Source organism: Dermochelys coriacea, chromosome 10, assembly GCF_009764565.3.
Source record: "Dermochelys coriacea isolate rDerCor1 chromosome 10, rDerCor1.pri.v4, whole genome shotgun sequence".
Taxonomy (NCBI): Eukaryota; Metazoa; Chordata; order Testudines; family Dermochelyidae; genus Dermochelys; species Dermochelys coriacea.
In genome coordinates, this window is record NC_050077.1 from 14,969,843 (window position 1) to 14,995,267 (window position 25,425).

General features: G+C 42.4%; 1 long non-coding RNA gene across 1 annotated transcript; it reads right to left on the reverse strand.

Moving 5' to 3' along the window:
* Positions 1 to 1,368: 1,368 nt before the first annotated feature.
* On the reverse strand, positions 1,369 to 25,146 carry LOC122456055. Its single transcript, XR_006274678.1, has 3 exons — positions 25,016 to 25,146; positions 4,091 to 4,146; positions 1,369 to 1,575 (listed from the first exon to the last, which is right to left on the reverse strand). It is a non-coding gene; the product is annotated as an uncharacterized LOC122456055 (long non-coding RNA).
* Between the last annotated feature and the right edge of the window lie 279 nt (positions 25,147 to 25,425).

Genomic DNA, 25,425 nt, shown 5'->3' on the forward strand with positions numbered 1-25,425 from the left:
TCCGATGTGGATTTCCACTTGGAAATCCAGACACACTGCAGGGGATGGTGCTGTGGAAAGCAAGATCTCCCTTTTCCTCCAAATCCTCCCACCCCAGAAATTGGCAGAGGAGGGTTAGCATCACAGGGTTGGAGGATGGAGAGAGAGCTTTCAACCTGGGAGTCTAATCAACATAGGATACGGTTATTAGTGCCTCACCAGGAAGACCCCTCCAGTTATCATAATAATAATAATGCATAACTCCATGGATATATAGCTTTCTGGATAGTAATTCACCCATGAAAAGACAAGAAAAACAGTCTGGAGAAAGCTTTGATATATTTTCTGTTCCATCTTCTTTTATTTTTGTTTCAATCTCACTGAATAGGAATTCACTTTATGTTTTAGGCATCATTAGGAGCCTAAACACTGTAGCAGCTTTTAAGAAATTGGCCACTTTAACCCAAGTTGCAGTGACGTTACTGGTGAGATGGAGTGAAGCCGGCCCTGCATAAGAATGAGCAGGTCCCTTTTACAAAAGCTAATAATGCAGTGAGCACAGGAGGACAAACCAAAACAAGTTCTAATCCTAACTCCATTACAGGCTTACTGTGCACATCACTAAACTCTCCATGCCTCAATTTTGGCACAATAGGGACCCTATTGCTATAAACAGATGGAGTTCCCATCCTTCTCCTCATAAAGCATACATGCTCTGGGCCAATTGGTCAGCATAGCTAAGGCAACTAGGTGAGGTGGCTCTAAGCTATCTTTCTGCTTCATCCAGATACTGGGGCCATGGAGGAGAGAAACTGTCTCCAGTATAATTTAGAGCAGACCTTAGGCTGCTCTATGTTACACTGACTGCAGCAGTCCAATAGTGATTGCTGCATCGGAAGAGAATTGGGCAATATGTGATGCACTCCAGTCCCATCTCTCTCCACACCATATGCAGTGAGAGCAGCAGCGTAGAATTGGCTACACCATGTTTACTCTTCCCACAGATTTCTCTGCAGCAGCGAAGTGACTCATCCCAGGGCTAAGGATTGAGTCCCACTTCGATAGGCCAAATGTATCCCCTTTCTGGGGACTGGCTTTGTTGGTAACTGAAATGACAACCAAACAGAATCCTTCTTCCAGGCCCTAGTTGGTTTTAGTGTTTTCCTTCCAGCAATCTTCTCCTCATCCCACACACTAGTTTCCTGGGCCCACAGAAATGCTCTAACCCTTTTTAATCCCTAGCTGGAGATAAGGGAGTCCATCTGATAGTAAAAGTCAAAACTACTTCCACCGCAGCTCTGTGCAGGGATCAAGCACTTGATAATTGATGACACTGCTTAGGCACTTGGAAGATGAAAGAATAGAATGTGAAATAACCTCTTTTCCTTGTTCTTTTTTGTAGGTAACTTGGTATCAGTTGGGAAATTCATAGTATTGTTACAGAAATGTCAGATGTTCAGCCAAGACCATCTTGTCCTGAATATTCAAGCCCACTGAGTTAATGCACCTCTGCCTGAATCAGCACACTCAATGAAAACTGCTCCTGAAGCTCCAGGCTCTTGCACAGGGTGAATCCTGGGGTGAGTTTCTTCAAGGCTAAAATGAAACTTTAAGCAGAACTGTAGTAAATCAAAGGTGTTTCCTTGGGTTCACACTTAATACAAACTACTTTTCCTTGCAGAATGAGGGTGTGTGTGTGTCTAAAATCCACAGTAACAGAGGTCTACACAAATGTGAGATGGCTTTGTAGTGGAAGATTGAACACAGCTAACTATCACCTTGATCCTACAGCTGAATCTGTGTGAGTGGGCGCCACACAGACCCCCACAAGGCTGTCTGTGCTGATGCAATTGCAGAATAGGGGGCCTATAGCTTTCACTGTCAGCAACTGCTATAACATCATAGGGCCCAGTCTTAGACTACACTTCCCAGTCCAAGTGGCCAGTCTGTCTGGGGATCTCCGAGAGTGCAGACCAGACAAGGAGTGTTTCCACCCAAGCAGCTGACTCACTCCTACAGCAGCCTTAGCTCTGCAGTATCTCCAGCAGCTATTGCATTCTTCTCGTAGCAGAGAATGGCCCATGGATCCAGAAAGTCACAGATGCACCAACCCATATAGCAGAGCTAGACAGCACAGAGGAATTGTGGACACTACTCTCCATCTTCCGTTCCTCACCTTTTGCACAGGTGAGACACACTTCTTTAGCTTGTCTCAGGTCCTTTACGACTACAGGACAGAGAAAAGGATTTGGGGCTCAATCCAATGTCCGCTGAAGTGAATGGGAGCCTTTCAACTGATTTAAAAGTGCTTTGGATTACACCCCAAAAATCCTTATTGTCTGCCTGACACATAAGCACCATTACTTACGCACTAGAACCAAACTGGCTTCCGAAACAAGAGGGAGTACATTCCACCAGTGAGTCTAGTGCACAACAAAAAGTAAAAAGCACAATTTCCCCGACTGGTGGTACCTCTATATCAAGGCCAGTTTCGAACTCAAAAACTGAAGTCAACATGATGGGAGTCAAAATACTGAGTTTTTCAATCCAGTAGTAAAGGACTCGGACCTGATAGACACTGAATTGCACCAGGGTTTTCGTGGGGTTTTAGAGCGTGTTTTTAATTGTGATGTAGTTAAACCAGCGTAATCCTCCACGTAGACACTCTTTATTCAGCCTAAACCTGGCTTATACCACTTTTCCTTGACAACGTAATATACAAGCCAGGGTTCAACAGATTTAAGAGTGTCCTAGTTTGCATGAGTTTAAGTCAATTTAAAAAGTGATTTTAGTCAAACCACTGCAACTTTTGTGTGAAGACAAGTCCTTACAAATCATGGCTAGAGATAACTTTGGATACAAACAAACTAGTAAGACATGATGAGGCATTTATCTAGCAATAGCAATGGACAGAGAAAGATTGGAGAAGATTGATGGGGAGATGAAAATGATGACATAAGTGCTGCATTAAATTTAGTGAACAGCTTTGCTATGCTACACATAAATGGGATTTTTTTTTTATTACCATCTCCACTCTGGTGTCTTTTGATGTTGAACAACATATTGTATTAAGGCAAAACACTCTATTTCGTTCCCAAATTAGTTGTTTTAGAAGCCTGGAACACATAATAAATTCACTCTCACATTGACTTGACCATGTTACTTAGTTAATTTAACACAGTTTATCACGCCGTTCACGCTGAGAAAAATGTAATTAAATGTTTGCTTGTTTTTATTCCAGTTATTAAGGTTTCTAATGCCAAACTGCTGTTTTGTGAATGTGTAAGTGTAAAGTGCCATTACTTGTGTATTTCACCTAGCATACTGTGGTAGTCTTCAGAAATTATAAAGTAATAATGATAATATTATATAATAAAAATAATGCATCTTGTGGAAATATTTATGCTTTGGTATTTTGTCAGGTGTCGTGTGGCCAGTTCCCAAGATTTTATTTTGAACATTAGGTGTTTTTCTTAAAGTGCCAGCTCTTGGAGTCATGTGAATATGAGAACTTTAGCTCTCATTCTTAAAGAAAGGAAAATAAAACTCCAGCCCTCACTGCTATGGAGATAAGCTTGAAAAATACGACCAGCATGTATCTTCTGAAAATCTTTTAAGCCAATCTCAGGTTTGTGGGGCCTGATTCATGATTTTTGAATGTTTGGGCCTTGCAATACTGTGTACATTTACAATATAAACAAACCGAAAAATCAGGATCTTACTTCAAGGGAATACTGTAGAGGTTCAGTTTGATGACAGCCAACATTTGACCCAGTTTATATTTTTTAGAATCTGGTGAAGACAGACTTGGAGATCAAAATACCTCTTTGGTATTTTTATCTAACTGGATCAAAACTAATGTGGGTACATCTATAGGTGCTGCAATCACAAACCCCAATGCAGTATAGACATAACCATTACTTCTAACTGCAGAAGTGTCCACATCACTAAAGCCAGCCACCATAAAGTCCATCACTTGGCGGCTGCCGCAATTGAAAAAACAAGGATCTGAATAGGCATGGAGACTGAACTGTCCTCTGGCCTTTAGAAGTGATTTGACCAGTTCAGAGGTAAGGCACATTGGCAAACGGAGAGTTTGCACTATCCCTACCTGTGCTATGGGGTGGAGGACATAATTCTCGGTCAGTCTTGCACTTTTCACAACCCCTATACAAAGGAGACAAAAGAGAGGAGACACAGGGGGAAAGTACCTTTTTTAAATTATGTGATCACTGAAAACTCTGGTAAAAAGCCTAGTTATAGCCAATGTTTATGCACAGTATGTTGCACTATGCATCTGAACACTGTTTACTCTTGTGCTCCGTCTGATGGCTCTGCAGCAGAAATTAACTATCAAACACTATTTTCAGAGCTGTACCAACATCACAGATAATGGAATGCAAACAAAGGAGTAAGCACAGAAAGCCACGTTCATTTCCAGCTCCGTTAGAAACATGAGGGAAACTGACAGATGGACAAAGCATGGTGGGAGGGAGATTTTATTTTTTGGGATCCCTAAAAGCATATTATAAACTATGGCGAGATCTTTTAAACACACACACACACACACACACACACAATAATGTTGTACAGAATGGTGTCTTTTGGAACATAAAAGGAAAACCTTATGTGTACACTTATCCCTATTGGAAATTCCCATTGAAAATTTGCAAATGCTTCCTGCTATTTAAGGTTGGCAGCTTGGTTTTGGAACTGAGCAAAAAGTCTAAGAGTCTACTGGTTCCTAGGATTACTAAAACACAGCAGTAGAACCCAACAGAAACTAGTGGAAACCCATTGAAGAATTCTTATGGCATTTTTGAAAGATCTGTTAGCCTCAAAAGGAAATATGTTCTATAACTTATGTCCACCTGCACTATAATAATAAACCAAATTACAATCTCATATCACTGCACAATAGTAATACTGGATATATTGCCTTTCGTTCTGAAGGCCCCAAACCAGCTTCATCTTATTACAAATTTTTCACAGTTCCAAAGCCAACGGAAGCCATTGACGTCACTGAATCAAGCTCATGTTTCACCGTGTACACGGTCCTTCACCTTTTCAGGTTATCGGTATATTGTATCAGAGATTCCCCAATATAGGTACTCACTGAGAAGGAGATACAAAAACTCATTATACTAAAACAAGGGGACAGCCACTTAGATTAAAAGACAACAAAATTAAAATTGATCAGAGGAAGTACTTTTACCCAAAACATAATTAACTTGTGAAACACATCATCCCAAGATATCACTGAGGCCAAGAATATAGAGGGTTCCATTAAAAGGCTTAGAAATATCTGTGGATAATGAGGATATCCATAATCACATTTGATAGGAAAGTTGTTTTTGCTTCATTTTTTTCAAGAAGCACTCTTGCTTTAGGGCATAAGCACTAAGTGCTTTAGGGCATAGACCACCCCCTAATTCATGATGCTGGAAAGAAACTTCTTCTAAGAGTATGTTAATTCCATAATTATCCTCTGTTTGGTTTCTTGCTCCTTCCTCTGAAGCATCTAGTATTGGCCACTATCAGGGACAGGATGAAGAAGATGGATATTTGCTCTGATCTGGCAAACAATTCCTATGTTTATATAGCTTGCAACACATCTAGTTATTTTCACTTCTCTTCCCTGGACATCTTTCTACCACATGGATTCTCATTCTTTTTCCCTTTTATAATGTTAAAAAGTTTTAGTTCCCACCTCCTACTCCATAAGGAAGCATCAAACACGCAGAAAATGTTTCCAAAATAAGATTCTATGTGGCTACTCAGTTTGGGGTTTGATGTATTGTATTTAATAATTATACCGCAGAAAGCATCTGGGATTAACTGTCTCATTTTCAATCACTCCGTGGGATAGAAATAAATACCAGGAACTATTGTTAGTATGCAAAATGTATAAGAAGGGTTTTGAAGAGAGAGACATCCCCTCCTATTAAACTGAGTTACAGCAGAATGTTTACCTAAAAGTGAATGGCGTGGAATATTTTTTGCCATAATGATCCCTAGATTTATTTAAAGCATAATCCTCTGCAACATCAACAACTGAGCTATGCTCCAAAGCCTCTTTGTGCAGTGACCTTATTTCTTTCTAGTCAACATGATCAACATAATGTTTCTTTATGTGTGAGAATTATTGGGGATAATAATCAATAGCTACATCCTTTTAGTCCAGTGGTTCTCCTACAAGCTCTTTTGTAAGGGAATAATACTCTTTTGGCCCCATCTCCCTGACCTACCACTGCTTGGGTCTCCCAGTATCTTATTCTGCAGGCCACCACTAACTTAGTCACAAGACACCTCTTTTTAAAGCAATATACAACACTTTCCAGAGCAATTAGAGCAGATGCTAAGCAGACTGTATTAGGCTGAAATGCCACATTGCCTGCTAGAACCTGCAACCCTGGGATGGAGAGCATACACCAAGAGCGGAGCAGCCAGGTGAGGACCTTTTCTGTACTCAGAACTGGCTCCTACAACACAAAGCTCTTCCTGGCCCTTTCTTGCCTTCCATGCTCCAGGGAGCCCATCTGCAAAATGCTAGCATCTTTGGCTGGCGCGTTGAATCTTTTCTGAGTGCCAGCAAAGCTTTGCCAGAGCGATATCACAGTATAAGCGCCATTTTACTGAGACCTCATCACATTTGAACCTGCCAAGTTCAAAACCACAATGTTCAGTACACTAGATAGATTTGCATCCTATCCCCAAACCTTTCGCCCACTCTAGACGAAGGGATAAATTCAACATTCATTCACATCAGTGAAACCCCACTGACTGTGAGCGAGTGGAGAAATCTGGCTATATAGCAACTTTATACCCAAGATTAGGCAACTTATAATAGGCTTCCAGGGTATTTGATTCATTGTAGGCACCATCTGATCTTAATTAGAAGTCAATCTGTTAACTCTACATATTGAGCGGTTTACCTCCTTTTCTCTTTTTGACATATGCACCATATGGCTCAAGCCTGCTCTGCATAGTAGGAGCTTTCCTAGGTGAAATATTATGTTTACAATTCCGTGATAAAATAAGTCTAAATTACTTACATGATCAACCACTGAACACTGAAAAAGCTTCATGCTTGTTTTCAGGCACACGTCGGTTATTTTATCAATTGCTCATTATCATTTTCCCACCTGGAAATATGCTGGCAAACATTTGCATCCCATCATTTGAAGATGGAGCTGGTAGAGATTTTCACAGATCTCATTTCTAGATCACAACTGCATTGAAACGAGCTTGATGTTAAATTAAGTTTTTAAAGTGGTTAGATGCCATTAGTGAAAAAAATGGTCTACGTGATATGGATGTTTCGCCATGGAGACCATAAAACTCATTTCCCACAGGCCAAGGAGGAGCCCACAGCTGAAAATAATGTTGGTTACTCATGTGAGTAAATACTACTTCATAGGAGTAAGGGCTGCAGAATCTCTCTCTCCACACACACAGACACTACGGATGAGAATATCCTACATTAGGGTGTCTGTGATCAGGAGAAGCATCATCTTGATAAGGGTTAGTGATATATAAGGAAATGGAAGCCAGACCCAAAGTGCAGAGAGGAAAGGTGTGTCCTCTTTTCCGTGCCCCCCTCAGTTGTCAGTGGAATTGCTTTGTTTACGTTAGTTATGTATTTGTGTGCTTTAAAAATTCTTGGGCATGATATTTGTTTCTCTTCCTGGGCTGGTGAAACAGCCTACCAGCTGAAAAACTCTTTTTATTCATTTCAGTCAGGGTGGTTAGCACTGAAAGGAATTGATATCTCTGGGCTCTGAGTCAGTTCTGAGGTGGGATTTGAAAAAAGAACACGGATTTGTCTTCACTGCAAAAAAAAAAAATAATAAAGGTGTATTCTTAACTCGGGTTAAACCAGCAGTAAAGACAAGGCTTTTAACTTGGGTTAGCAGGTCAAGTACAAGCCGACATTTGGCACTGAACTCGAGCTGACAGCCTGAGTTAAAAGGCAAGTTACCATCTCTTCATTGCTATTTTAACCCAAGTTAAGAACATGCAGTGGAGACGCAGGCTAAATGGCACACTGGGTTGGGAGGAGAATTTGATGGTGAAGAGAACGTACAGAGAAAGATAATAATTCTGATCATTTTTATCCCCGCGCTTTTTGCACATCCTTGCAAGGGGTACATGTGTGTGAATAAACATCAGTGATATATAAGGGTGGCTATATAAATTGCATGATCCCACCATGAAATGCACCCTCAGGCAGTCAGATACCTTGCAAAAACAAGGACAATGCCTAATCAGAACAACAAATAGAATTTATATTGAGCACAGAACTGGTATGAAGGGGCTAATCTCTCTGTTCAAACAAATAAACTCAAACACTCCCAAGAAGCCTACCGCTGCTGGGCTGCAGCATGGCAAGGACTTCAAGTTAAATCATTGCATAATACATTGGTAATGAATTTCTCAGCAATCATTATGTCTCTGTCAGATGGTAATAAAATGGAGTATTTGTCTCTATCCTCAGTTCGCTTGGAAAATATGCCAATATGCCAGTCCTTATTATATCTTGATAGAAACAAAACCCATTAGCACAGGTGCTGGAGATTTTAATGAGGGAGACACATAGAAACTAATCCAGGTCAATTATAATTAAATGGTTGCACCTACCTGAAACGGATAAAAATCTAATTACGTCCATATCAATGGACTGTTTCATAGATGCACAGTGTTGATCTATTCATTTTAGGAATACATAATGGGTTTTGCCTAAACGACTCTATATAATTGGTAGGTAAGGAATGACGAGCATGAGGTGGGGGCTGCATTTCAAGTGGATGTCAAACTGAATGGAAGAATTTTTCTTTAGAAAACAATTGTTCATTTTTAACTGCACTTTTTATTAAGATCAAACATAAAATGTGTCCTAGAACAAGACAAATTTACTCTTCTGATATGATGTAATGGGAAAAGCTTTCAGCTCTGCCCAGGGCATAGACTCCTAAAGGTGAGAATCATCGCTGAAATCCTGGGTGTTTGTAATACAACTAAGGCCAGTTCAAGAAAAGAGAGCCCCCTGCACAACCACTCTTATTTAGCCTTCTGTCTGTAATGTGAACCATCCTTCATCCACTTCCCCAGACTGTTCTGCCATGCCACATGAGGCGAGAAGATGGAGCATGACTAGTGTGCGTTTGGTGGAAGATGCTCAGCTGGGGACATAGCGGAGGAAGGTTAGCTGTTAAACAGGAGGAGGGGAACGATATGACATATCCCAGCCAGACTAGGATAGAGACGGGGCATCTCGACAGGGCATTCTACCCCTGCACAAAGCAGCTCACACTGTGCATGATGTGGCACTGGAGTGTAAATATCACACCAGAATTTCAACCCAGCCCTGATAAATAGCTCAGCGTGAGCATGAGGCACGTCCGTCTGGCAGCATTGTCTCAACTGGCGCTGTAAGCAGCTCAGACCTTGCCTGCTGCCCTACTGAAGAGAATAAGATTCACAAATTAAATCCCCCCAGGCCCAGCCATGCTCTCTGCTCAAGAAGAGATGTGAAAGTCTCCCAGATGTTACCTTCTCCTGGCTGGAGTCAGATTGCGTCCCGGAGTTAGAAAAGGGAAAGGCGCATTCTCTACTTTGAGATACCCGCTCAAAAAAATACAACTGCTGCCATGAGACTGCTCAGAATGGAGTCCATTGTGTCCTACTTGACTGGCCCGAACTCCCATTAAATTCCAGGGATGCTTAGAACATAGACGGAATGGGTGTTCAGGCCCAAAACAGCCAAGTGCGCAGAAGCAATCACATGAGTTTAGACACAAACCTACAGCCTGATCTTGCAAGCTCATACATGCAGGCAACTTCCCGGGCTTGCGTGCAGCCCTTTGGAAGTCGATGGGATTAAACATGTGAGTAAGTGTTGTGATGGACTGGGACTACAGAGTGCGAGACACAAATAATAATAGAGTGGCACCATGTCTCTGAGAATAGCCAGTAGCAGATGATTCAAAGGACCTCTCTCCAATTACCCAGGTTTCAATTGTGTATTTCCTTCACTTGCTTTACCTTCAGGCTAATTTATTTCAGCCTTTTGTCTCCTGTTCTTTTCCTTATACGCCTCAATGAGTGGCTGATCACCCACTCAATCTTACAGAAATATTTGACTCCAACCATTTAGGCTAATATTGTACCCTCAGTACTGAATGGCCCCCCCCCAGTTTATTTCTGCCATTTGTGTACCACTTAACAAAACATTCTCTTCTCTTTCAGTGCCCCCACTAGGGAGGATGCAAAGCAGGCTCTCTGGTCTCTCCAGACACACAATGCATTAGCTCCCCAAAGGTAAACAAAAGGCAAGAATACTACAATCCAGCTTACATTGTTTTTTGAAAAAAAAAAGAGTTGTTTAAAACTCAAAGAAGCATTAAATAATAATATGATTGTTGAAACAACTTTCACTTAAGGGAATTTACCAAGCTGTGACTTATGGGGCCATTTTTCAAAGTGAGTGCAAACAATGGCTTCAGGGAAGCAATCTCACATTTTCATGTATTGTGATTTTTTCGTCTTTCACACATCAGAATACTGCAAGCATGTTTGCAGAAAACCCATCACTATGTTCCACTCAGAGAGGCAGGGGCATACACACCTTACACATTTACTCTACGGGGATGTCTTCACTGCAATTGAAAACCTGCGGCACTAGTCTCAAAGTCCTGATCAACTGACTCGGGCTCAGGTTGCAGGGATAAAAATAGCAATGTGGATGTTCGGACTCAGGTTGGACCTAGCCTCTGAGACCCTCCCCCAGCAGAGTCTCAGAGCCCGGGGTCCAGCCTGAGCTTGAACATTTACACTGTAATTTTATAGCCCCTCAGCCAAAACCCCATGAGCACAAGTCAGCTGACTTGGGCCAGCCACAGCCATGCTGTGGGTCATTTATTGCAGTGCAGACATATCCTTAGCCTCATTTCACTCCTAGAGGTTAAGTGACTTGTCCAAGGCTACACTGTGACTCAACAGCAGAGTTGGGATGAGAACCCTTGCATTCCTTGATACCCAGCATTATGTGCAGTCTAGTGGATAGTTCAAGAGATTGTATAATAAGGAACTGCAGAGATCTAAGCTCATCTCTGACACTGACTCATTGTATAGCCTTGTACACATCATTTAAGAGCCGTGCCTCAAATTCCTTATGTGTAAAATAGAGAACACATATCACAGGGTCATTGTGCAGGTCTTTGAAAAAATCCAAATAAATCAATACATTTCATTCAGCCATCCTATGTTCTCCAGGCTTCTAAAAAAAAGTGGGCAAGGCATAAAAATCATCAAATATATGAAAAATGTATCTTTCACCTTTGAAATATTGATGCTTATTCATCACAGCCATCACAATCATAACAGCTGCCACATAGCTAACCATGTACTTTAAATCCCCATCCTTCTACCCAAACTCCTCAAAAAAAAAAAAAAGATGGGTGTAATGTTTTCTACCAGTTGAATAAGTGACCTGTTTCCCCGGCATTTATCACAATCCAATCACATGGAAAAAATATCTCAAGAAGCTCTGTGCTATGGCAGAGAAAGCTACAGATGAATATTATAAACGTGAAATTGCATATTATTTCCTGCATCAGTTTAGTGTGTCCACCTCTTCAACAAATGAGAGGTGATCTGGGCCTGGGCTTCTAGCTATGATGATGGTTTTGCACTCTAAAATCAAATCTGGGACTTGGTATGTCACACACTGAGATTAGATTAAGTCATTCTGCATCACCTGACAGCCTTAGTAGCAAGGGTACTATTTTGGAAAGCTTGGCTGAATGCTGATAAATAAACCAATTATAGATTTCAAGAATCAGGAAATAGCCTTACAGATTGATTCAACAGCTTATTTTTTCCCCCAGTGCAGCCAACCTGTATATAAATTATGAAAGGCTCTTGTCTTTTTTACTATTATTTATTAAAGAGAGGCTATTTAGAAGTTATCAACAATCCATAGAAAGGTATTCAGCAATGTAATTGTTTGGAACCTTTTCTGCCTTTCTGGTGTGACATTTCTCACCTTGAAAGGGACATTTGCATCTAGAGGTGAAAACAATTTCAAAACTCAATGCTGAGAACTCCTGGAATTGCTATTGCTCATTTTTACCAGACACTGACAGTTTTAAAACTCCCAAATACTGAGATAGCGCTGTAATTTCCTAAGGGAGCCAACTATAGTGAGAGAGGCATTGTTTCCCCATGATAGCAGTTCAAATAATCAGTCCATAGGCTTCTATCCATATCCATAGACAAGTGTGATTGATAGAATGGAGTGTGGGAAATCCAGCTTAAAGTTTTCAATTTTAACCAAAATGTACTGTCCTTTTCTTTTTTAAAAATGGCAAACTTATCCCCTGGTGATTTTTGAGAAAAATGCATCATTATTTCTATTGCAGAAGAACCAAAGAACAGCCATCAGCCCCATTGTGCTAGGTGTTGTACAAACACAGTGAAAGATATTGTCCCTTCACTGAAGATCTTATGATCTATAATGAGAATATCATTTTTAGATTACATGAAAAATAATGCAAAATAAAATGAGAATTAAATATATATATAAAATAAAAATGATCGATACATAATTGACATGAATTTCAATTATTTTGCAGAAAAAAACTGGTGGATAGAATGCCCATAATCACGAGTTTTAAAAAAAACTGGGATAGACTGGGACACAACAGGGGACGTCAAGGACAGAGTAAGCAAGGAAATTGTTCCTGGAGGGATGCAGAAGTCAACATTGAAACAAATCCCAATTTATTCCTTGGGAGTTTCCAAGGAGTTTTGCTGTGAATTAATGAAGAGTTTAGGGCAAAGTTCTTTCAAATCCAGCAGATGCAAAGATGGGCACCAGAAGAAGAAATATTCTGAAAAGGAACAGTGGGATCTAATGACCAGGCAAGGAAGTGAATTTTGGGTATGCGACGTTTTTCTTTGGTCAGGAGAAGGTACCGTTCAGATGGGGTGGTAATCACTTGAGCCTCTGGGGAATTCAATCTGGATTCAGACATGGTCAGGAAAAATGCCTGGGGAATCTCGAAGTCCAGGGTTTGGATTTGCAAAACTATAATGAAAGTCAAATGCAGCAGCAGTCAACTGACCTTTTCGGAAGGTCCAGTGGCTGGACTGCTGCAGATTGAAAATGGCTGTGATGCTTCGGAAACACAGTCTTTGGGATAATAGCGCGAAAGCTCGAGGGAGGAGCAAGAGTTTTGAAGGAGCCAAATTGCAGCCATAAAATAGAGGAAAAATCAAAAGAGAATTTAGAAATGTGAACGACACCCAACATTTCCTAAATCCTGCCAATATTTGCTCAGCTGACATTCAAAGGCTTTCCCATTTGGGTCTCAATTTAGTTATAATGATTAACTTTACTAGATTATTATATCCATTTTGCTTGTATTTTCCTCCACTTTTAAATCTTTACTCATATCCCCAGAGGTTTTCACAGGAGCAATCAGGTACACCATCTACCACTATGGGGCTCTGTCTTTACTAGGAATTCCAGATACTACTGCAATACAAATCATTAACAACAATAATAATTCTGAAGCCCTTAATTCACGAACTTCAGGGATTGACCCGATTGTCACAAGCTACTCCCTTCTCCATAGTTTTATATAGAAAGTAAACTGTCCCATTTCCCATTCTACATGCTTATCGCTCCCTACGTTCCCCACACTCAGTGTGTTTTAGGTCACGAATAACTGAGATCTCTTGCTCTTTGGACAAACTCTAAGTTTCTGTCACTGTATCCTCACTAAAATGTTTCTTTGGATCAGACAATCTCTGATCTACCACAAATTCATGTTATCAATATAATCCCTTTTCTATCTTTAACACCACTGTGTTTCTGCTCATCTGTCGTCACTGCGGGTTCAAATTACCATGTAGTGTTTCATTGGGAACTCCAGCATGGACTACTGCCCATCCACCATGTTCTGCTTTAGATTTCCAGAACAACCATCACAGTTATAAATAAAAAACAGCCAGCACCTTGATTGATCCAGTGTTACACAATTTTACCAACAGCTGCTCTTGTCAAACTATCTGAACAGCTACCAACAGGTTCTTCTGTTTAGGGGGATCATTACCTCCTGGAGAATGTGATGCTTCTTTGGAGACAAACCTGAATTCTGGGTCTCTCCATTGAGGCAATAGAAACAACGAAGAACCTGAAAAACATCTGCATGAATAGGATTGTAGCCTTCAAGCCTGACAAAGGAGAATATAGAGACCAAGTTAAAGAGTAAGGAGTCAAGCAGAGGTGGATTTATAGTAAAACATAGGGTGCCTGGTACGGGACTCCCCAACGACGGGGGGCCCCAGGGCTGGACAGTTGCGGGGGCAAAAGCTTGGTCCAGCCAACTCCTGGGGCTCCTGCTGCAGGCTCCGCACACACCAGCAACCAAGCTCCCCCTCCCCCGCCTCATTCCCCAAGTGCACTGTGGCCCTCCCCCTCCCCCACCACCAAACAGCTGTTTGCTGGCGCTCAGGTTGTTCCAGGAGGGAGAGAGGGAGGGAGGGGGAGGAGCATGGCCACAGCCTGCTCAGGGGAGAAGACAGAGCAGAGGCGGGGCAGGTCCTTGGGGAAAGGGGTGGAATCTGGGCAGCGTGGAGCAAAGGCAGGGCCCCCACTCCCCTCATTCCCCCTACACGTACGCCCCCCAACCCCCTGCCGTGAGCTGCTCAGGGAACACCCTGAATGTCTCTGGATTAAGTTTAGAAGCATGAGCAACAAGGGTGATGTCACGATGGGAGTCTGCTATAGACCACCAGACCAGGGGGATGAGGTGGACGAGGCTTTCTTCCGGCAACTAACGGAACTTACTAGATTGCAGTCCCTGGTTCTTATGGGAGACTTCAATCACCCAGATATCTGCTGGGAGAGCAATACAGTGGTGCACAGACAATCCAGGAAGTTTTTGGAAAGGGTAGGGGACAATTTCCTGGTGCAAGTGCTGGAGGAACCAACTAGGGGCAGAGCTTTTCTTGACCTGCTGCTCACAAACCGGGAAGAATTAATAGGAGAAGCAAAAGTGGATGGGAACCTGGGAGGCAGTGACCATGATATGGTCGAGTTCAGGATCCTGACAAGAAAGAAAGGAGAGCAGCAGAATACGGACCTGGACTTCAGAAAAGCAGACTTTGACAACCTCAGGAAACTGATGGGTAGGATCCCCTGGGTGAATAACTTGAGGGGGAAAGGAGTCCAGGAGAGCTGGCTGTATTTTAAAGAATCCTTATTGAGGTTACAGGGACAAACCATCCCAATGTGTAGAAAGAATAGTAAATATGGCAGGCGACCAGCTTGGCTTAACAGTGAAGTCCTTGCTGATCTTAAACACAAAAAAATAGCTTACAAGAAGTGGAAGATTGGACAAATGACCAGGGAAGAGTATAAAAAAATAGCTCGGGCATGCAAAAGTGAAATCAGGAAGGCCAAATCACACCTGGAGTTGCACCTAGCAAAAGATGTTAAGAGTAACAAGAAGGGTTTCTTCAGGTATGTTAGCAACAAGAAGAAAGTCAAGGAAAGTGTGGCCCCTTACTGAATGAGGGAGGCAACCTAGTGACAGAGGATGTGGAAAAAGCTAATGTACTCAATGCTTTTTTTACCTCTGTCTTCATGAACAAGGTCAGTTCCCAGACTGCTGCACTGGACAGCACAGCATGGGGAGGAGGTGACCAACCCTCTGTGAAGAAAGAAGTGGTTCGGGACTATTTAGAAAAGCTGGACGAGCACAAGTCCACGGGGCTGGATGTGCTGCATCCGAGAGTGCTAAAGGAGTTGGCGGATGTGATTGCAGAGCCATTGGCCATTATCTTTGAAAACTCATGGCAATCAGGGGAGGTCCCGGACGACTGGAAAAAGGCTAATGTAGTGCCCATCTTTTAAAAATGGAAGGAGAAGGATCCTAGGAACTACAGGCCACCCAGCCTCACCTCAGTCCCTGGAATAAACATGGAGCAGGTCCTCAAGGAATCAATTCTGAAGCACTTAGAGGAGAGGAAATTGCTCAGGAACAGTCAGCATGGATTCACCAAGGGCAAGTCATGCCTGACTAATCTAATTGCCTTGATGAGATATGATATGAGATATGATGAGATAACTGGCTCTGTGGATGAGGGGAAAGCTGTGGATGTGTTGTTCCTTGACTTTAGCAAAGCTTTTGACACGGTCTCCCAAAGTATTCTTGCCAGCAAGTTAAAGAAGTATGGACTGGATGAATGGACTATAAGGTGGATAGAAAGTTGGCTAGATTGTCAGGCTTGATGGGTAGTGATCAATGGCTCAGTGTCTAGTTGGCAGCCGGTATCTAGTGGAGTGCCCCAAGGGTCGGTCCTCGAACCGGTTTTGTTCAATATCTTCATTAATGATCTGGAGGATGGTGTGGATTGCACCCTCAACAAGTTTGCAGATGACACTAAACTGGGAGGAGAGGTAGATACGCTGGAGGGTAGGGATAGGATACAGAGGGCCCTAGACAAATTAGAGGATTGGGCCAAAAGAAATCTGATGAGGTTCAACAAGGACAAGTGCAGAGTCCTGCACTTAGGACAGAAGAATCCCATGCACCGCTACAGACTAGGGACTGAATGGTTTGGCAGCAGTTCTGCAGAAAAGGACCTAGGGGTTACAGTGGACGAGAAGCTGGATATGAGTCAACAGTGTGCCCTTGTTGTCAAGAAGGCCAATGGCATTTTGGGATGTATAAGTAGGGGCAGTGCCAGCAGATCGAGGGACGTGATCGTTCCCCTCTATTGGACATTGGTGCGGCCTCATCTGGAGTACTGTGTCCAGTTTTGGGCCCCACACTACAAGAAGGATGTGGAAAAATTGGAAAATGTCCAGTGGAGGGCAACAAAAATGATTAGGGGACTGGAACACATGACTTATGAGGAGAGGCTGAAGGAACTGGGATTGTTTAGTCTGCAGAAGAGAAGAATGAGGAGGGATTTGATAGCTGCTTTCAATTACCTGAAGGGGGGTTCTAAAGAGGATGGATCTAGACTGTTCTCAGTGGTAGCAGATGACAGAACAAGGAGTAATGGTCTCAAGTTGCAGTTGGGGAGGTTTAGGTTGGATATAAGGAAAAACTTTTTCACAAGGAGAGTGGTGAAACACTGGAATGGGTTACCTAGGGAGGTGGTGAAATCTCCTTCCTTAGAAGTTTTTAAGGTCAGGCTTGACAAAGCCCTGGCTGGGATGATTTAACTGGGACTTGGTCCTGCTTTGAGCAGAGGGTTGGACTAGATGACCTCCTGAGGTCCCTTCCAACCCTGATATTCTATGATTCACCCCCAAGACTCCTGGCCACACCCCCTGCCCTGACTCCTGCACCCCCACACATTCCCACCCTCCGCCCTGCCCCGATTCCACACCCTTGCACAAAATGGGAGCTGCCCCAGGTTAGCACTCCACACTCCAACCTGCTGCCCCAACCCTGAGCCCCCTCCTGTATCCTAACTCCTGGTCAGACCCTGCACCCCAACTCCCAGCCCGCTCCTGCACCCTAACTCCCACCCAGCCCCTACACCCCCAGCTCTGACTCCTGCACCCCCTTCCATACCCCCAGCCACCTGCCCTCCCTGACTCCTGCACCCCCCACACCTCCAGCCCTCTGCCCACCTTGACTCCTGCGAAACACACACACACACACACACACACACACACACACACACACCCCTGCACCCCTCGCACCAAACGGAGCTGTCCCAGGTAAGTGCTCCACACCCCAATCCCCTGCCCCAGCCCTCTCACTTCTGACCACTCTGCATCCCAACCCCCAGCCTGCTCCTGCATCCTAACTTCCTCCCAGACTCTGCACCCCCAGCCCCGAGCCCCATCCCACACCCTAAGTCCTGGCCAGACCCCCCCTTTTTTTTTTTAATAAAGCGCTCTTATCCAAAGCGCTTTACAATAGTTAGCTAACGGTACAAACTATATTTGGAAAGATCATTAAGTGGTCCGCCAAGACCCTCAGCAATTTTCAAGTGGTCTGTGGAAAAATAAGTTAGACTACAAAAACAATCAATGTACTTCACTTTATTTTCATTGACTTCCTATTACTTATAGGAGGAGCATGAAGAAAAAAAGAAATGAAAAACGGGGGTGGGGATGGGAGATAAGAGAGAATATTCTTTTTCTTGGCAGGGTCCCAAGGAGGGGCTGAAGAAATGAAGCTGAGCACAGGGCCCCACTAAGTCTAAATCTGCCCTGGAGTCAGGAAACAGAGTAGCAGCCGTGTTAGTCTGTATTCGCAAAAAGAAAAGGAGTACTTGTGGCACCTGAGAGACTAACAAATTTATTAGAGCATAAGCTTTCGTGAGCTACAGCTCACTGCATCCGATGAAGTGAGCTGTAGCTCACGAAAGCTTATGCTCTAATAAATTTGTTAGTCTCTAAGGTGCCACAAGTACTCCTTTTCTTTTTGGAGTCAGGAAAGACTCTATCCTCCATCATCAATAACAAGACAGTGGATGTGGAGGACACCCATCATACTCAATGGGTCAGGGATTCAAGTTGAAAGACAAGGAACCAAAACTAGCCGTGGTGTGAGCCCACTAACTTCAGTAGGATTACTCAAAGGAAGAGTCTGCCCAAGGAGATAAAGAGAAAGCATTTTTGAGGACAATTCTGTCAGTCTTTTCCCCATTTATCCTGCATAAAACAATAGAAAACAGTATTTCTCTCAGCTGCTGTAATCAAAGTAATTGTGTTTCCCATCAAAACCATTTGTTTTATTTACTGTGTGTGTATTTGTGGATTAAAGGATTTAATGGTCTCTGAGTACTTTGTCCAGTATATTGTGCCACAGCATAATATTTAGCAGTCCTTAATCTGCATATCATTGACACAGTACATGGATCTGCTATTTTTTCTGCACGGTATGGTGTTTTTATTCAGGCTTTTGGGGATGGGTACAGAGTCAAAGTAATAAATTCAATATCCCATCTTTTTTTCCCTCCATTGAGTTGAATTCTGCAACCAATTTTGCTGACATTCAATGTGTCTCATAACCACAATTTCCTTCTTTCTTTCTAAGGGGTAGAATGGAAAGCCTCTGCCATTTGCCTATACCAGCACATGTCCGTTGTAGTAGAATTTAGGTGAGATCAGGGCCTGGGGAGGGGAAAAACCTGTTCCCAGCAATAGCAAAGTAGCGTAGGGATTAAACGGTATACCAATTTGTGTTGAAATCAACTTTCCAGATGTGATGTTATTGATATGAACTGTGACCATATAGATCATGGTTGCAAACAAGGTCCTGTAATGGCACTAAATCTTGTATAAAGGGGGTCAAATAAGTCGTCTAAAACAAGGTTATGGTTTGCTGGTTATGATTATGCTGTGTGCATGTATCATTTTTGTATTTAAAGTTATAAGTATTAGCTCTATACTGTCTGAATTTCAAACTTGTGCTATGCTTCTGGGTGATACCCCAGACAATTTGGCATCAGCACTGCCTAGCCTGCTTGATGGCCCATTAAAGACCATCAGCTATACAACTGACCCATTGAGAGAAGGCAGATAAACCTTGTGACTCAGCAAGGTATGCAGGGACCTGCCTATGGAGAGAACTCTAAGGTTTTTCTATGCCATGTGCTAGATAGCATGTCTTTGGGACAAAGAAAGCAGAGACCATATGGCAAGAGACTATAAAAGCCTGATGCATCTCCTCCATCTTGTCTTCAATCCTGCTTCTTGCCTCTGGAGAGGCTTTGCTACAAAAACTCTGAAGCTTTGAACAAAGGACTGAATGACCAATCCCAGCTGTGGATGTACTCCAGAGACTTGATTTGAACCTGCAGTTTATTCTATCACTGCTACAAGCCTGAACCAAGAACTTTGCCATTACTGTATGTAATTGATTTAATTTAACCAATTCTAGCTCTCATCTATATCTTTTTCCTTTTCTGAATAAACCTTTAGATTTTAGATTCTAAAGGATTGGCAACACCGTGATTTGTGAGTAAGATCTGATTTGCATATTGACCTGGGTCTAGGGCTCAGTCCTTTGGGATTGGGAGAACCTTTTTTCTTTCACGGGGGTATTGGTTTTCGTAGCCATTTGTCCCCATAATGAGTGGCACTGGTGGTGATACTGGGAAACTGGAGTCTCTAAGGAAATTGCTTGTGTGACTTATGGTTAACTAGTGGGGTAAAACCAAAGTCTTCTTTGTTTGTCTGGTTTGGTTTGCCTTGGTGTGCAAAGGAACCCCAGCCTTGGGCTGTAACTGCCTTGCTTTAAGCAATTTGTCCTGAATTGGTACTCTCAGCTGGGTTCCACCAAAGCCAGCATTGTTACACCAGATAACATTAGTTTTCCCCTTTAAAACAAACAAGTCTATGTAGCTAATTGTGACTAAGTCCAAACTACAGTGTGGTCCAGCTACCCATGTAGAACTGTTATATGGAATCGCTGACATGCCCTCAGAGAAGTGAGTGAACATGGTCTGCTTACAGCCGTGTTCTCACACAGATCTAAGGAGACAGAACTCCACAGTAACAAAAACACATGCATCTCTATTTAAGCCTATAGACAGACTGAGAACTAGCAATTCTGACACCTCCAAGTCCAACAGAAAGGAAAGAAGGAAGGTAGGAAAACATCCTGCTGTCCTTAGTGTCACTCTTCATTTTTGAGCATCTCTGCTATAGTTAAGGACCTACACTATCTCTATTACAAATGGTACCCAAAAGGCCAGGTCCTTTACAAATATCTCGGGGGAAAAGAACGAACTGGGGGAAAAGGTCAGTGCTTAATTTGAAATGAAAGAGGTGCTAGTGCTCAAGCAAATTTTTTTACGTTCACAGCTGACATGGCAAGCCCAGAGGTGCTGGGCTACGAACTGCCACTAGAGGTGCCAGGACTCAACCCAGGCAAGCCCTGGCACATATTAAGCCCTGGGAAAAGTTCATTAATAGATGAGGGGTATGAAATTAATGACAACTCAAAAATGACTGAAATACTAAACTGTTCTGAAGTTTGTCTAGAATCAGAATCTGAATGCAGCCTGAACTGAATTTAACTGCAATAGTATCCCAGGAGAGGGTAACTGTATGGCATGGCTCAAAAATGGCAACACTTAGTTCTGGAATGCAGACCAGATAGACTACAGTTCCCAGCTGACAATGGCTCCTTGTGATCTGATCTATCATTTCTGCAGTCCACTCTGTACTAACGATAAAGGCAGCTGCAATCTGCCATATTTTATGCTATCGAGGTTCAGACCTCATTCTCCTGGCAATGTGGACCCACAGTTGGGCAAAGTTTCTGCATCCCTGCTATAAGATTCAGGGCAGTGTTTCCTAAATGCTATAATGCTGAGCTGCCATTCTGCCTTTCAGGAGAATGGAACCAGGCACATTAATGATGTGATTCAATCATCTTATTTTATACATCTTCTAAATCCTATCTTCCACACCATCACTCCCCTGCGCATCCTTAGGGACATGCCCCACACTTTGGAAAATATTAACATAGTTCGCCTTCATATGAGCCTTCCTCTCCATCCTTACATGCTTCGATAAACAATGAAATAGTTCACAATGCTGACATTTAAAGTATGACCTGAATTAGCACCCAGTTGGAATGCACGAGGCAATTCTCACTTCAGAGCTATTATTTCAGGCTGTCTGCAAATTCAGGCAGATATCACTGCATCAGTTACACGCGGGTCACATTTCAAAAGGTCTCAGCTGTCATAATAGCTAAAATTTTCTTTTTCTCTCTGCCCCACAGAGGGAGCTCAACTGAGAGGCCTGTCCATGCCCCTTCTTTCTCCCCTGGTTAGCTCTTTGGGCCCAGCTACGGGTGCACCCCTCACTTTGGGAAATATTGATAAGCAAAAATATTATGATATACCGATTTGTGTTATTGCCTAATGTACATGAGTGAGGCAAAATTAAAATTAACAAATGTCCCTGGCCCTCTGTTTTACTTGTCATTTCATATTATAATGCTGTTGGCGGGGGTCTGCGGGGGTTTGTTTCAGTTGTTGTTTAGGATTATGATGCCTTTAAGGTTTATTTCATATCTCTGTCATGTTCATATGCTTCCTCCCACTGGCATGCTGCTTCTCAACTGAAATTGTATTTAATGAATACCTACCTATTAAAGATTCGGGGACAGATATCGCAAATCCTGATGAGAGATCACAAAATTATGTTTCAGCTACACCACTGATGTCAGGTCCATTTGCACACTTTTATCGCTGATTCATTCACTCCTGCTTTATAATCTAGTGCATTGACTGTCAGTATTTATCCTTGCTACTTCGCAATAATATTTTAAAGGCATGTATAGAGGTAAATTGTGCCACTCTAAATACGTGGTTCCTATCCAGTGATTGAGGAAAAACATGGAGATAAATTGTTATCTAAATCCTATAGGTGTGCTGGCATGGATGTACTAGGAAAGATTTGGGGGCAAAAGCAATTAGCTCATGGTGGTTTTTCTTTGTTGAGAAAATTCTGCCACCTTAACTCACCTAAAGAAATAAAATGGAAAGAATTATAGTGAATGTACCAGGGATGGCACTTTTCCCATGTATTTGTGTGGTTCCTTTCCCACAATGGCAGATACTGAACATAAACCTATTATTATTATTAACATTACAGTAGTGCGTAGAGGCGTCATTTGAGATTGAGGCCCCATTGTGTGAGACACTGTAGAGACTATAGGACGAGAGTCCCTGCCTTGAAGAGCTTATTGGTTAAAAAGACAAGACAATAGGTGGGAGGGGAAACAGAAGCACAGAGAGGAGCTGTGACTTGTCCCAGGTCACAAGCAGACAGGTGGAAGAACCAAGAATAGAACTCAGGTCTCCAGCACCTCAAGCACAAGCCCTTCCCACTGGATCTCACTGTCTCTCACATACCACAAGTGTCTACTCATGGGGAATTCATTTACAATTCACTTAGTTCCATTCTTAATTAATTAACTTGCCATTTTCATGCCACCTTCTAAGTAGGGCTCCATTTAATCTAAATTCAGCTTTATCAAATGGAAATGAAAGGGTTGAGAGCTGACAAAGTTGCAGTGTTCTTCAGCAAATGCAATGTTGTTCTTTGCTTAAATGTCATTTGAAAGTGACAAATTAAGGATAATCTTCAATTCAAATAGATGGGTTGATGCTTTGTCTCACTGGAGTCCAGAACGAAGGGTTAGGACATTCATTGATAAGATATATGAATGGCTCTTAGCAAAAATATTGTAATTTATGGTTCTCTCTTACTTTACAAACATCAGGTCTGAAAATTGGTGTGCACCTTCAGCTCCATCCTGCTGTGATGAATACAAAGGGTTACAGGAACAGACACTTCATAACCCAGCATTAAGCCTGATTGAGCAATCATCTAAAAATGATTTTCTTCACATGAGCATCTATTAGTGCATTTCTGTGATAAAATGTAGTTAATAAATTGGCTTTCACACTTAAAACTGATTCCCTTCTACAGCTAGGAAAGAGAGAGCATGTTTCACTGATCCACAAGGGTGTTGAACAGAAAAGGAAAATCTTAAAGCTGCCATTTTTGGTAAAATGGCAGCTTTAAGTTTTTCCTTTTCCATTCAACTGAGATTCCTCTCTGAATTTCCTTAGACAATCTGACAAACAGAGTTTTGTGTCTGTGAGAGCAGTGATGTTTCATCCTAATGATTTAATTCAATGCGGAGACAAGAATTACCACGAGTCAGGTAGCATACATGTCACCTGCCAAACTGGTGTGAATGAAAACAGCTACATGAAACTAAACTGGATTTTTTGGATATTCTTCCCTGGATGAATGATGTGCTGTCTTGAAAGTTGAATATTGAACTTATGAGTTTATTTTTCTAGACCCACAGCACCAGGAGTAACAAATATTTCATTTAACATGATTAATTAAATAAGCACTTCCGAGCATTCTTTAATGGAAAGTGACAAACTAGTCAGCTCTTTTCTCCAAACTTACTTTTAAACTGTTTGTGAAGGAAGGAGTGGCTCAGAGGGATTGGTAATTGGCTACAGTCTTTTACTGCAAGGTTACTGGTTCAAATCCAGACCACACTAAGACTACGTCTTCACTGCAGAATTAACTTGAGGTAGCTACACTCGTGTTAACTCCTCTCGGGGTAACCTACCTCAAGTGAAAGCAGCCCACTGCAAACTAAGACTCAGTCTGCACAGGGTGGTGGCGTTAGTAACTGACAAAATGTTCACCTGAACTTTACCCTAAACCCCCTCCCAGGCTGGCCAGTTCAAGTTACAAGAACCACCACATTTGAGGACAGGGTTTGTGTATGTGGACAGGACTCAAGTTAGGGGCAACACTCAAGTAGTAAGTCGAGTTAACTCTTCTGTGAAACAAACCCAAAGGGAATGTCTTCACTGCAGTTAACCTGGGCTCTTACCCGAGTTTTAGCCCAAACATCCTAAGATCCACACAGAAAAACCTCTGATTGGGGTTTGGAGGTGCATTAAGCCTTGGCTATCTTACGTGGTTGGGGGTATTGTTTAGAGCCTGGACTCCACTTTAATTCGGGCTGAAACCCACCTACTTTGCAGCAAGAACGCAGGCAAAATCACTGAAGTGCTGGTAGCCCTCCAATGCCCTTCCCCTGAAAGGGCAGAGATGTTCTTTCATTGACATAATTAATGAGCGGGGGCGGGGGGGAATCATAGAGCATCTCAGCATGAACAACCATGGGATATTCCCCCAGAGAGACATGGGCAGAAAGAGCAAGGATACATCTTTTCATAGGCAGTCAGCACTCCCCACAAAAAGATTGCTCTTAATGTCAAGAGCTTTCAGTGTCTACTCCAGAAGGCACAAAGACTAAAAACAAGAGCGATATATCTCCAGAATAAGAGCAACAGAGCGAGCAGAACTCTTAAGACTAGCAAGACTGTAGTGTCTTTCACCTGAGAATCTCAAAGCATTTTACAGCGTCAACGCCCATGTTAGCTAACTAATGCCCCTATTTACAGATGGGGAATCCGATGGGATTAAATCACTTACCACAAATCAAAGAGAAAATCTACTGATAGATCCAGAGATAGAATCCAGGAGTTCTGACTATGGGTCCTTTGCTTGAACCACTTGAAGACAGACAATTCTCTCTCCACTCCTGCTTGAGCTGAGAAAATGAAACAATGTAACATTCATTATGCAAGATATTTTAAAGTAATACACCCACACAATTTACACCATTTTAATGTAGCATCCATCATTTTCAACCCCGTCTTTATGTGATAATTGCAGTGCTTATTAAAGAAAGCAGGAGGAAGTTATTATTATATACACTGACAGAGGCTTACTACATTCATGATACAGCCAGACCTCAATTAAAAGCTCTGTGCAACTGTGAATTGCTGCATATGATGCTTAAGCACGTCTTACCCACTCTAAAGTGGCTTTTTGAACTGCTA